The sequence below is a fragment of the Schistocerca cancellata genome, chromosome 7, assembly GCF_023864275.1.
Source record: "Schistocerca cancellata isolate TAMUIC-IGC-003103 chromosome 7, iqSchCanc2.1, whole genome shotgun sequence".
In the NCBI taxonomy this organism is placed as follows: domain Eukaryota; kingdom Metazoa; phylum Arthropoda; class Insecta; order Orthoptera; family Acrididae; genus Schistocerca; species Schistocerca cancellata.
In genome coordinates this window covers 385,198,697-385,209,802 of record NC_064632.1, presented here as the reverse complement: position 1 = coordinate 385,209,802, position 11,106 = coordinate 385,198,697, and the positions used below count along the sequence as shown (strand labels likewise).

General features: G+C 43.7%; 1 pseudogene; it reads right to left on the bottom strand.

Moving 5' to 3' along the window:
- Positions 1 to 6,784: 6,784 nt before the first annotated feature.
- On the bottom strand, positions 6,785 to 6,902 carry LOC126093630 (5S ribosomal RNA; annotated as a pseudogene).
- Positions 6,903 to 11,106: the final 4,204 nt, after the last annotated feature.

Genomic DNA, 11,106 nt, shown 5'->3' with positions numbered 1-11,106 from the left:
CTCAGAGCTATAAATTTCACGTGCTATTCGTATCAAATTAATTTGCGACAGTGAAAAGTGATTAATAAACTGCGGTTTCAATTATGTTTCGTGAATTATAAAGCAAAGCTCCTGCTGCAAACTGCTGACCGTCCTCGAAGTCCGTTGCCTTCGTACCATCAAACCGATCAAGTCAGAGTGTCCTTCATCCAAACGCTCCAGAAACTTAATGCAAAACGGCGTAAGTCTGATTAGCGTTGTGTCTGTAAAATGGGCCGTCATAACAAACAACTCTCAAAACTAGCACGATGCGCACCGTTCTTTGTGTAAGATACGCCCCATTTGTCAAACAAGATGCCAAACAACTATAATATTGTGGTAGAGAGGTGGAGATGGAGGAGAGATATAGTTACACACGGTGTATTAAAAAAAAACAGGACTTTTGAAAAAAGTTATTTATTCGTTTGGGTCAGAATTATCAAACTAGACCTCATTAGATGATATTTACTTACGCCTGTGATTATTCTAATTCCCCTAAAAGTCTCTTGGAATAGATTTTAGGATAGATTTTAGCATTCTCAATGATGCGATTTCAGCCTTATCTGTGTTTGTAGAACGGCGGACCAATAAGTTTTCCTTTATTTTTGGAATCAAATAACGCACGTAGTACTACGCCTTGCGATTTTGGAGATTCTGAATAATGATAACTGAAACTAACAATAAAGTATTGTAATCCAATGCGTGTATGCAAAACATGCTAGCAATTTTGATCTCAAAAAACGTCATCTTCTGGCCACAACAGTAATCTGCAACCAACGAAGTCTTCAAATGGAAACAGTACAGCTTATGAAGCATATTACCCCAGCGAGTGCAGCTGTTTCCATTTGAAGACTCCATTGGTCTATGTCACTGTGATTTGTTTGTTGACGGCAGATTACGACTGGAGCCTGAAAATTACGGTTTTTGGTGTCGAAATTGGTAGCATGTATTGAATAAACGACGCTTGATTACAATACAGCTGCTGGTTGTAATTGTCGTTATTCAGTTATTTAATGTCCGGATGCTCTACCACGGTCCTCGATGGAGTACCAGAGATTGTGAAGATTGGTTAGCATTTCACTATTGTTTTTGTCGACAACTTTCACGAACAAGCAACGAACTGCGAACAGCTGTATTCTCATGGTACAAACGCCAAAAATTGTTTCGTCACGAATCTTGGCTTTTTCTCGGATGGCTTCAAGCAGACAGGGTTGAAATTGTCAATAGTACTCCTTCTTGATCTTTCAACTTAGTGAAAAGAAACCATCGGGCACTGTGCTATTAAAATCTGAAAACACAGTGAGCAGGACATCACACTTGGCGACACATATCGAAGTTGGTCTTGGCGTTTCGTAATACTTCCACTGGAACGACTGAGACTTTGTTTCGATGTAATATCTGCAAACCCAGGTTTCATCACTAGCCGTAACACTTTTCAATAGCTCTACGCCAATGTTTAGATCATCTACCGACTGATGAGCAACTCGCATTCGTCGAAGTTTTTCTTTGAAATCAGGCAATTTTAGAACAAATTTGTCTGGTGCGTGTGTCATATCCGAAATATCGAAAAAAATTTCATGGTAACAGACCGCTAACATTCTAACATCATCAGCTCTGACTGCATTTCGGTGTTCGTTCATTATAATCTCTTTCAGTTTCATCAACATTTCATCAGTTGATGATGTGTTGGGGGCTTCACAGCGTTCTCATTTTCAACGCATTCTGGGGTTATACCACTTACGACTTCTTTTCTCCTGATAGCAGCACATCAAATTCTGTAAATTTTCTAAAAGGTTGCTGCACTTTATTTCGTTCCTATAGCGAAAGTAAATGCAAATACTCTGGCCCATTTTTGCACAAAACAATCAACAAAAAATAGTCACCCCTAGAGAAATCATTCCACACTTAGACTTGATAGCCGCGTAAATTAGGTTAAGAAGTGAGTCCACAAGGTTCTTCTGGTTCGTCGCATCAGCTTAAGCCCCTCGCTGAGGATCTGATCACGCAGTTCCACCTAACTGCAGGAATGCTGGTGCCGGCGTTTTAATCACTGTTTCAACATATCTTAGAGATGTTCTGTGGTGTTCAAATCAGGTGATATTACAGGCCAGTCGTAGTGTAAAAGGGTGCATCCACATAATCGTCCAGCCCGATAAGCTTTGTTGTCCTCTTCACGTGCATTTGTCAGCCATGGTGTCTTGCGAGGTGACCAACTCGGAATGTTCATTGCATACAGTTCTCGTGGCAGTGTTCTCTAGCTAAGAGGTTGGGATGGACGTTCACTCACTGCTCGCAGCAAAGTCTATCGATTTTGGAAGCGATTTTGATTCACGAGCCATGAAAGACGTCCATTCCTCTCACTTAGGATCTTCTCCCGAGCGCAAATTTCACGTCGTGTTTCGTGGCAACGTATGTTACATCGCTGCTTGCACACTCTTTGAGTCCGCCGGAAAACACAATCGAATCCCGCAACTTGACACATCGTATGGCCATGGGAACAGCCAAACACGACTGCCTCTTTCTTATGTCACTCTGTCGTGCCCTTACATTTACGCATGATTACGTAGATTTGTTTCTTTGTTGTTATTTCACTCCCCAAAATGGGGCTGGCTGGGTTACGTAGAATGTCCGCTTGAAACATATATGTTATACTGATCGCTATCGCAGAGGGAGTGAGAGCGCGGTTGAGCACATGACTCGATCGCTGCGCCATCTGTAAGACTTAACGATTCATCTGTGCGTGCTCACCGGGATGGCTGCACTTATGATACAAATTTTTCGACACAATGCAAACTGGGTAATGAATGAGAGATAAAGTTAGCTAATGAGAGGCAAAGTTAGCTATGTGCATCAGCGAGAACCCTACCACATGAACCGGTAACGTGCAACGAGTGCCGAGGTAAACTTTCGATTTTGACACTTAAATTAAAATAGATCGCGAATTTCTATTTTCATTCTCATAGAAGATATTGTTGTTGTTGTGGTCTTCAGTCCTGAGACTGGTTTCATGCAGCTCTCCATGCTACTCTATCCTGTGCAAGCTTCTTCATCTCCCAGTACCTACTGCAACCTACATCCTTCTGAATCTGTTTAGTGTATTCATCTCTTGGTCTCCCTCTACGATTTTTACCCTCCACGCTGCCCCCAGTACTCAATTGGTGATCCCTTGATGCCTCAGAACATGTCCTACCAACCGATCCCTTCTTCTAGTCAAGTTGTGCCACAAACTACTCTTCTCCCAAATTCTGTTCAGTACCTCCTCATTAGTTATATGATCTACCCATCTAATCTTCAGCACTCTTCTGTAGCACCACATTTCAAAAGCTTCTATTCTCTTCTTGTCCAAACTAGTTATCGTCCATGTTCCACTTCCATACATGGCTACACTCCATACAAATGCTTTCAGAAAAGCCTTAATGACACTTAAATCTATACCCTATGTTAACAAATTTCTCTTCTTCAGAAGCGCTTTCCTTGCCATTGCCAGTCTACATTTTGTATCCTCTCTACTTCGACCATCATCAGTTATTTTGCTCCCCAAATAGCTAAACTCCTTTACAACTCTAAGTGTCTCCTTTCCTAATCTAATTCCCTCCGCATCACCCGACTTAATTTGACTACATTCCATTATCCTCGTTTTGCTTTTGTTGATGTTCATCTTATATCCTCCTTTCAAGACACTGTCCATTCCGTTCAACTGCTCTTCCAAGTCCTTTGCTGTCTCTGACAGAAGTATAATGCCATCGGCGAACCTCAAAGCTTTCATTTCTTCTCCATGGATTTTAATACCTGCTCCGAATTTTTCTTTTGTTTCCTTTACTGCTTGCTCAATATACAGATTGAATAACATCGGGGAGAGGCTACAACCCTGTCTCACTCCCTTCCCAACCACTGCTTCCCTTTCGTGCCCCTCGACTCTTATAACTGCCATTTGGTTTCTGTACAAATTGTAAACAGCCTTTCGCCTCCTGTATTTTACCCCTGCCACCTTCAGAATTTGAAAGAGAGTATTCCACTCAACATTTTCAAAATCTTTCTCTAAGTCTACAATTGCTAGAAACGTAGGTTTGCCTTCCCTTAATATTTCTTCTAAGATAAGTCGTAAGGTCAGTATTGCCTCACGTGTTCCAACTTTTCTACTGAATCCAAACTGATCTTCCCCGAGGTCAGCTTCTACCAGTTTTTCCATTCGTCTGTAAAGAATTCGCGTTAGTATTTTGCAGCGGTGACTTATTAAACTGATAGATCGGTAATTTTCACATCTGTGTTGGGTGGGAATGTAATAGAAAGTGAGGGACCCTTTGGAATTGCCAGTGAAAGAAATTAAAGGAAATACATTTCTGTAAAATAAAAAGTGAGATGAGAAACGAAGTCGAGTCATTGACACTCCACTGTGCTCGTTCACAACGAGCGAGGTTGGCGGCCAGTTTAGTTTCATATCGCGGAGCCGGTCGCCCTCTCCAGATAGGCTCATAAACTGCGCCGCGCGGCTAACAGAATGGAAGGCAGTACGTGAGTGCGTGCGTGTACTTGCGTGCGTGCGTGTGTGCGTGTGTGTATGTGTGTGTGTGTGTGTGTGTGTGTGTTGTGTGCACGGCACGCGCTGTGCGCACATGTGTGTGTAGCCGGCTTCCGCGCGCCTGTTCGCCACGACGACGCAGCTATCGACTTATTTGCACAAGCGGGGGGTGGCGTGCGCTGCCGTCTGTTTCGCGAGTCTCGGCCAAACTGCCTTCTTCCGCGCCGTGCTTACGCCGGCTGCACCAAACGATCACAGCGCACAGCACACGTGAGGCTTCTCGCGGAACTAGAGACTGCTTTTTAACGTTCTACACCTAGCGCTACATCTACGACCTCTAATAAGCACGCGACTTATATTTAGATCCCCACATTCGATTCACGCATGCAGCAGGAGAAGCATAATTGCTCATGTACACAATTGCGAGCTATTATTAGCTTTATCATTTGTTCACGGCACCTACAGTAGATAGATAGCCTCTGAAGAGTTATTAGGCCACTTCTTCAAATACGTTTGATGCGCCTCGTCACGCTTGATGTAAACTCATGATCCATAACGTAAGGTACCACTGACCACAGTGAGACGGACTGCCGCCTGGTGGCTTTGCGGGTTCGTGACTGAATGTTGAAAATATGTAAGCGGAGTTGAGACGAATGGGTAATAATTCCAGAGAAGATAGGGGGCAGCAATGCTGCTCACAGAATCAGCCACCGCTGTGATTTTCCTTTCCGGTTCCAAATGACAGAAGTGTACGGTAAGCAGAAGCAAGCTTGTGTATGCATGTGCACTGGAGTCGGGTATTTCTTCCCTCTTCTTTGCTCTGTATGCTCTGAGTGTCTGATGGCGTTGCTGTAGCTCTTAGCGGATGGGAGATATTTCGAGGCTTGAGGTACCCATTTTTAAGGGTAATTTCTTTGCTGTATTTAGGTTATCTACGTTATGTAAGAAGTGACATCTAACAACCGTTTCATTATAGTTTCTGTAAAAGAACTTACAGTATCACTAGATCCTATTGCTTGTTTCTCCTATAGTACCATCTGGCCACCTAATTTTCTTTCAGTGTGGGTCAGAAACAACTTCAATTTTTAAATTATATTTTATTCTTGTTACTTCTTTTCAGATTGAAATGAAGGGAAGGGAAGTAAGGGTAAAGTGAAATGAATGTTGCATAAGAATGGCGAACATGGTTATGTCTAGGGCGGTCGTTGTAGCCGAGCGGTTCTGGGCATTTTAGTTTCGAATCGCACAACCGCAACGGCCCCATTGTGCTCAGAGTGATTTGAACGGTTACGTCTAACAAAATGACCGCGAAACAGGCAGCTGAAGTGTTTTTAACAATTAGAGAAGAAGAAAATCGCCACCGAAGAGACGAGATAAAAACAGAAAAAGATTCAAAAGGAGTTGAAGAAACGTAAACTTAGGTCCGGTGTTTGATAATAAAATAAAGACGCAAAGGGTGGCCATGAAAAGCCACCTACAAAGCGGCGAAGAATGCTGGAATTTACTGGAAATAATGGATAAACAGAACAGCCTAAAAATTGCGTTATGTATTTGGAGTCATTTGAAGACGACTGGAAACTGTGTAGAGGCTAAACACTTTGGACGTCTGGATCAGGAGAATATTTTTTTGTTTGTGATCGCTGTAGAACACTGAGCTAAACACTGGTAAAGTAAGCTGGAATAGTAACAAAAAGTTCCCGTATTTATGTCTTTTATTACTATTCAGTAAATGCCAGCGCATTGTATCATTAACAAACGACAGTGTTACGGAAAAGACAATGACCAATACTGCAAGACACTTTCTACAAGGCTTTTAATTGTAGCTCTTTTACTTTCTGTATAATTAGGTACTATAAATGAAAAATAAGAACCATGAGACTGTGATAGTCATAGAACATGTATTGAAGTAAGTGAACTGTATATTTTTAATATTACGATTCACCACCGCAGTTACACAGTAAACTCACAATTTAAGCCTGCCGACAATGCACGTGTCTCCCGTATGGCGTGAAAATTGAGGAATACTCTGACATACGAAACCAAAGCTAAACAGACCATGAAGGTCCAAAGGTACGAACCGGCCGCCGTGTCATGTTCAACCCATAGGCGTCACTGGATGCGGATACGGAGGGGTGTGTGGTCAACACACCGCTCTCCCGGCCGTACGTCAGTTTCCGAGACCGGAGCCGCTACTTCTCAGTTAAATAGCTCCTCAGTTTGCCTCACAAGGCCTGAGTGCACCCCGCTTGCCAACAGCGCTCGGCAGACCGGATGGTCACCCATCCAAGAGTTAGCCCAGCCCGACAGCGCTTAACTTCGGCGATCTGACGGGAACCGGTGTTACCACTGCGGCAAGGCCGTTGGCTCTGACGTATTAGACTTTGACAAAAGGCGTATTGCTATGGCCCGGCGCTTAGGAGCGAGCACGTCGAAAACGGCGAGGCTGGTCGACTGTTCTCTTCCTACTGTCGAGAGCATCTGTGGACAGCGGTTGAAAGACGGAGGAGCCTCGGGTAGACGACGAGGTGTTGGACGTCAGCGCCTCATCTCACATCGTGGAAGTATGAAGGTTTCCCGTTCTGTAACGAAGCGTAGACGGCAAGCTGTGGCACCTCTGACGGCACAATACTATGCTGCTGCAAACACGCGTGAAGGTCGGGACACACACGTCCGGGCCGTGTCAGGGCCGAGCGTCGGACGAGTGACGGCCGTGCTCCGGTCCGTTCCTGCAGGGGCCACACAGGACCGGGGCACGTCCGTGTCTTTGTTGTTCCTTGTAGTGACTCGGACACGGTGACCTGTGTTTCTCTATGTGAAAGCCGTAAAACATGTTCACTAATTTTCATAATAGTGAATTAGGACTTGTAGCACTTTCTTTAGACGAAAAGGAAAAAGAACGAAGGCAAACAAGGAGAAGAGATTTATGGACCACAGTGCCTGGCAAACAAGACCAGTACAGGGAGAGTTTCGAACATTATTTTCTCATCTCATCTTTAGATGGAACAATACAGGCCCGAAACAACTCAGGAAGTCTCTATTGGAATTACAAAAAAACATATTCCATTGTGCTTCTTGCTCTGGTTGACCCATGTTATAATTTTATTGCAATAGACGTGGGAGTGTACGGAAAAAACTCTGATGGAGGCATTCTAGTAAATTCAAACCTTGGAAAGTCATTGGAAAACAATATGCTTAGCGTCCCAAAGAGTAAAACTTTGCCCGGAACTGATGTTGAACTTCCAATGGTAATTGTAGGCGATGAAGCTTTTCCTCTTAAAACATACTTGATGCGACCATACCCTCGAAGGAACTTAACAAATGATAAGGCTATATTTAATTATCGCTTGAGTCGGGCAAGAAGAATATCCTAAAATGCATTCGGTATATTGCAACAGAAATTTCGATTATTTAGAAGAATCCTTCAGGGAGATCCTAATAACCCTACAATGATAGTGACGGCTGCGTGTGTCCTGTACAACTTTATTCGAAAAATGGAAGGTTATAGGGTGCCCGAACAGAGGATGGATCAAAAGGAAACTGCTGAGGGATCCGGAAGATCATCAAATCTTCGAAACCTACCTCGAATTCGTGGGAGATCAACAGATGCTGCATTTGCTGCACGAGAACAAGTCAAAAAATTCCTGAATTCTCCACAAGGGACTGTGGAATGGCAAGAACATGTCGCCTTCGCAATGTAACGATGACATAAACCAAACATCTGTTTGTAAAATAAAAAGTAAATAAATATCTTTCGGGTATTAAAACTTGTATAGTTTTTATCTTACCTTTGGCTTGTAGATCTGTTGCAATTGTCTTCCAAACTCTGTCTTTGTACTCGATATTCCTGATCGTAAAGAACAGGAAAGTTGCGAACTTCTTCTATTAGTCGTTCCACATTCGTGTTTTGTACGCAGAACAGTCTTGCGCAGTTGCACAGCTCACAAGACAATTCTAGCGTCAGGCCGTGTCCGTCACGTGAAAAATTGAACACGGCGAATCCCGCCCGGCCCGGCCCCGTCCCGTTGACGTTCCCCGTGCACGGCCCGGTCAAGTGGGGCCCGCTGCATTTGTTCTAATGGTGTATTTCGTTGTCCGGGTGACGGCCGAAACTCGGGCGTGTCTCGGCACGGACACGGTCCGGACATGTGTGTCCCGACCTTGATTCGGAGCGCAGCGCTCAGCGCACGTTGTTGAGCACGGCGTTTGGCAGCAGACGACCTTTACGTGTTGCCATGGTGAACCAATGACACTGTCAACTGGGATTACAGTGAGGAATGGATGTACACGCCGTCATTCAGGCGAACGGTTGCTCGAAGAATGCACTGTGTGCTAATACAGGCCGGTGGCGGCGTCCGCCTGGGCTTCCAAGAGACCTGTGGTATCAATCGAAGGTACTTTGACAGGTGTGAACTACGCGAACATTATTGTTTCAGGCTTGATGTCTTCCCTGGTGATGATGCTGGATCCTGTCAGGATAACAGTCCCTATCCCAACGCCACATTGGTGCTACAGTGTTTTAAGGAGCACGATGGTAAACTTTAGCATATGTGTTGGCCACGAAATTTGCCTGATCCGAATCCGGTGAGACATTTGGGACGCAATAGGGCGTTAGCTAAGCTCTTTCAAACTACCTATCTGTACCACCTGCCTGTAGTCAATAAAATTCTTCTGACTTGAAAAACACTGGGAATATGATAAAGATATCTAAAGCCTGTTCGTCGATTTTCAACGTGCATATGACAGCATCCACAGGAATAGTCTATACTATGGAATGCGTGACTTCAGAATCCCTGAGAAGCTAGTGAGAATGGTGCAAGCTTGTATGGAAGGGTCAAAGGCAACAGAACGTTTCCGAGGAGCCACATCAGAAACATTCGAGATTGAGACAGACCTCAGACATGGCGGTGCTGTCTCATGTGTTCTGTTCAATGTCATCTTAGAGAAAGTAATAAAAGAGTGTAGGCAACAGGAGTAAGCTGGAGTAGAGATGGACGGCATCTTCAGTTGTCTCGCATACGCAAATGTCATAGTACTACTAAGTGAATCAAAGCACGAGTTTAAAGAAATGTACCAGAAAATGGACAATTATGCACAGAAGGTAGGGCTCAAAGTGAATCGAGACAAAACAGAGTTCACGCAATTAGGAAGAAGACAAGATCAAGAATAATTTCTTGAGATAGATTGCAAGAGGTTCAAGAGAGTACACCAGTTCAAATACTTGGGATCTTGGTTTACCACGGACAACAACATCAAGGAAAGAATAGCAACGTGAATGAAATGCATGCATTCCCTCAGAGAGACTGTCGGCTCTAAATCGATCTCAGTGAACACTAAGATGAAAATCTACATCACAGTGATATGACCAGCAGTAATGTACGGTTCAGGAACATGGAGCATGACTAAGCGAGAAAGGGAAAAACTATTAATATCTGAAAGAAGAGCAATGAGGAAGATATGGGGACCAGTTTTAGATAACGGAGAATGGAGGAGGAAGAAAAACGAGGAAATCTACCTTCTGATGCGACAACCAACTATCTTACAGAAGATAAAGAGCAAAATAATACAGTGGGTTGGCCCTGTACTTCATTTGCCAGATGGAAGACAGGCGAAGATGGCATTGGCGGGGAAACCAAACACAAAGCGCCGCATTGGACGACCAAGGCAGCGCTGGATGGACGACCTGGCGAAGGACCTAGCAGCCCTGGGAACTGAAGACACCTGGAGGAACCGGCCACAAAACAGGAGGGAGTGGAGGCAGTTTGTGGAAGCAGCGCGTGGTCTGCAGGGCCTGTGATCGCTGCATATCTATCTACCTGAGTATGTCATCTTATTGATTCTCCGAGGTTCCGACCTCTGCTCCAAATGGCCTTCCTCAGAGTGTGCTTTAGAAAAAGAAAAAAAACACTTTGATGAAGACCATTTGCAACAGTGGCTGAAACGTCAGAGAATAATAAGGCGTGACGTACCCAGAAAAATTTTATTCACCAGCCCTTTCACATGTATGTCATGCCGCATACCTCCAGAAACCGCCTGCCAAACAAAATCGCCGCTGTACCGCATTCTGAAGGTACACCATGGATTCGTAATATCTTGGCTCATTAATATCTTCTAGTTTCGTAAATCTTGAATATTTTAGTGCAAGAGGACATTTTGTTATTGCGTGTGTGTTAATTGATACTTTCGTAGTCAGTGACAATTACACATTATCAAACAATCATGTGGCAAGGACTGTGTCAAAGTTAAGTAAATCTTTTATTTATTTATGTATTCAAGTGAAGTAATATTTCAGGACTTTTAGTTTGACGATCCTTTCCCCAGAGCAATCAAAGAACCCACAATAATGGCCCGACGGAAATACTTTCACCAGGTCATAACACAAACTATTGACAAACTATGTGTCATTAATCGAGTAATCAATAGCTGGTATATTTTTAGGTTTCACGAAATGGAGAATTTTACATCTTTCTATATTAGGAGTTGTTTTCAGTGTTTGCACCACTCTGCTACATTCTCAATACTGTGGTGAACTATGTCTTAACTCCTTTGGAAATTTATTTTAAGTAGAAATT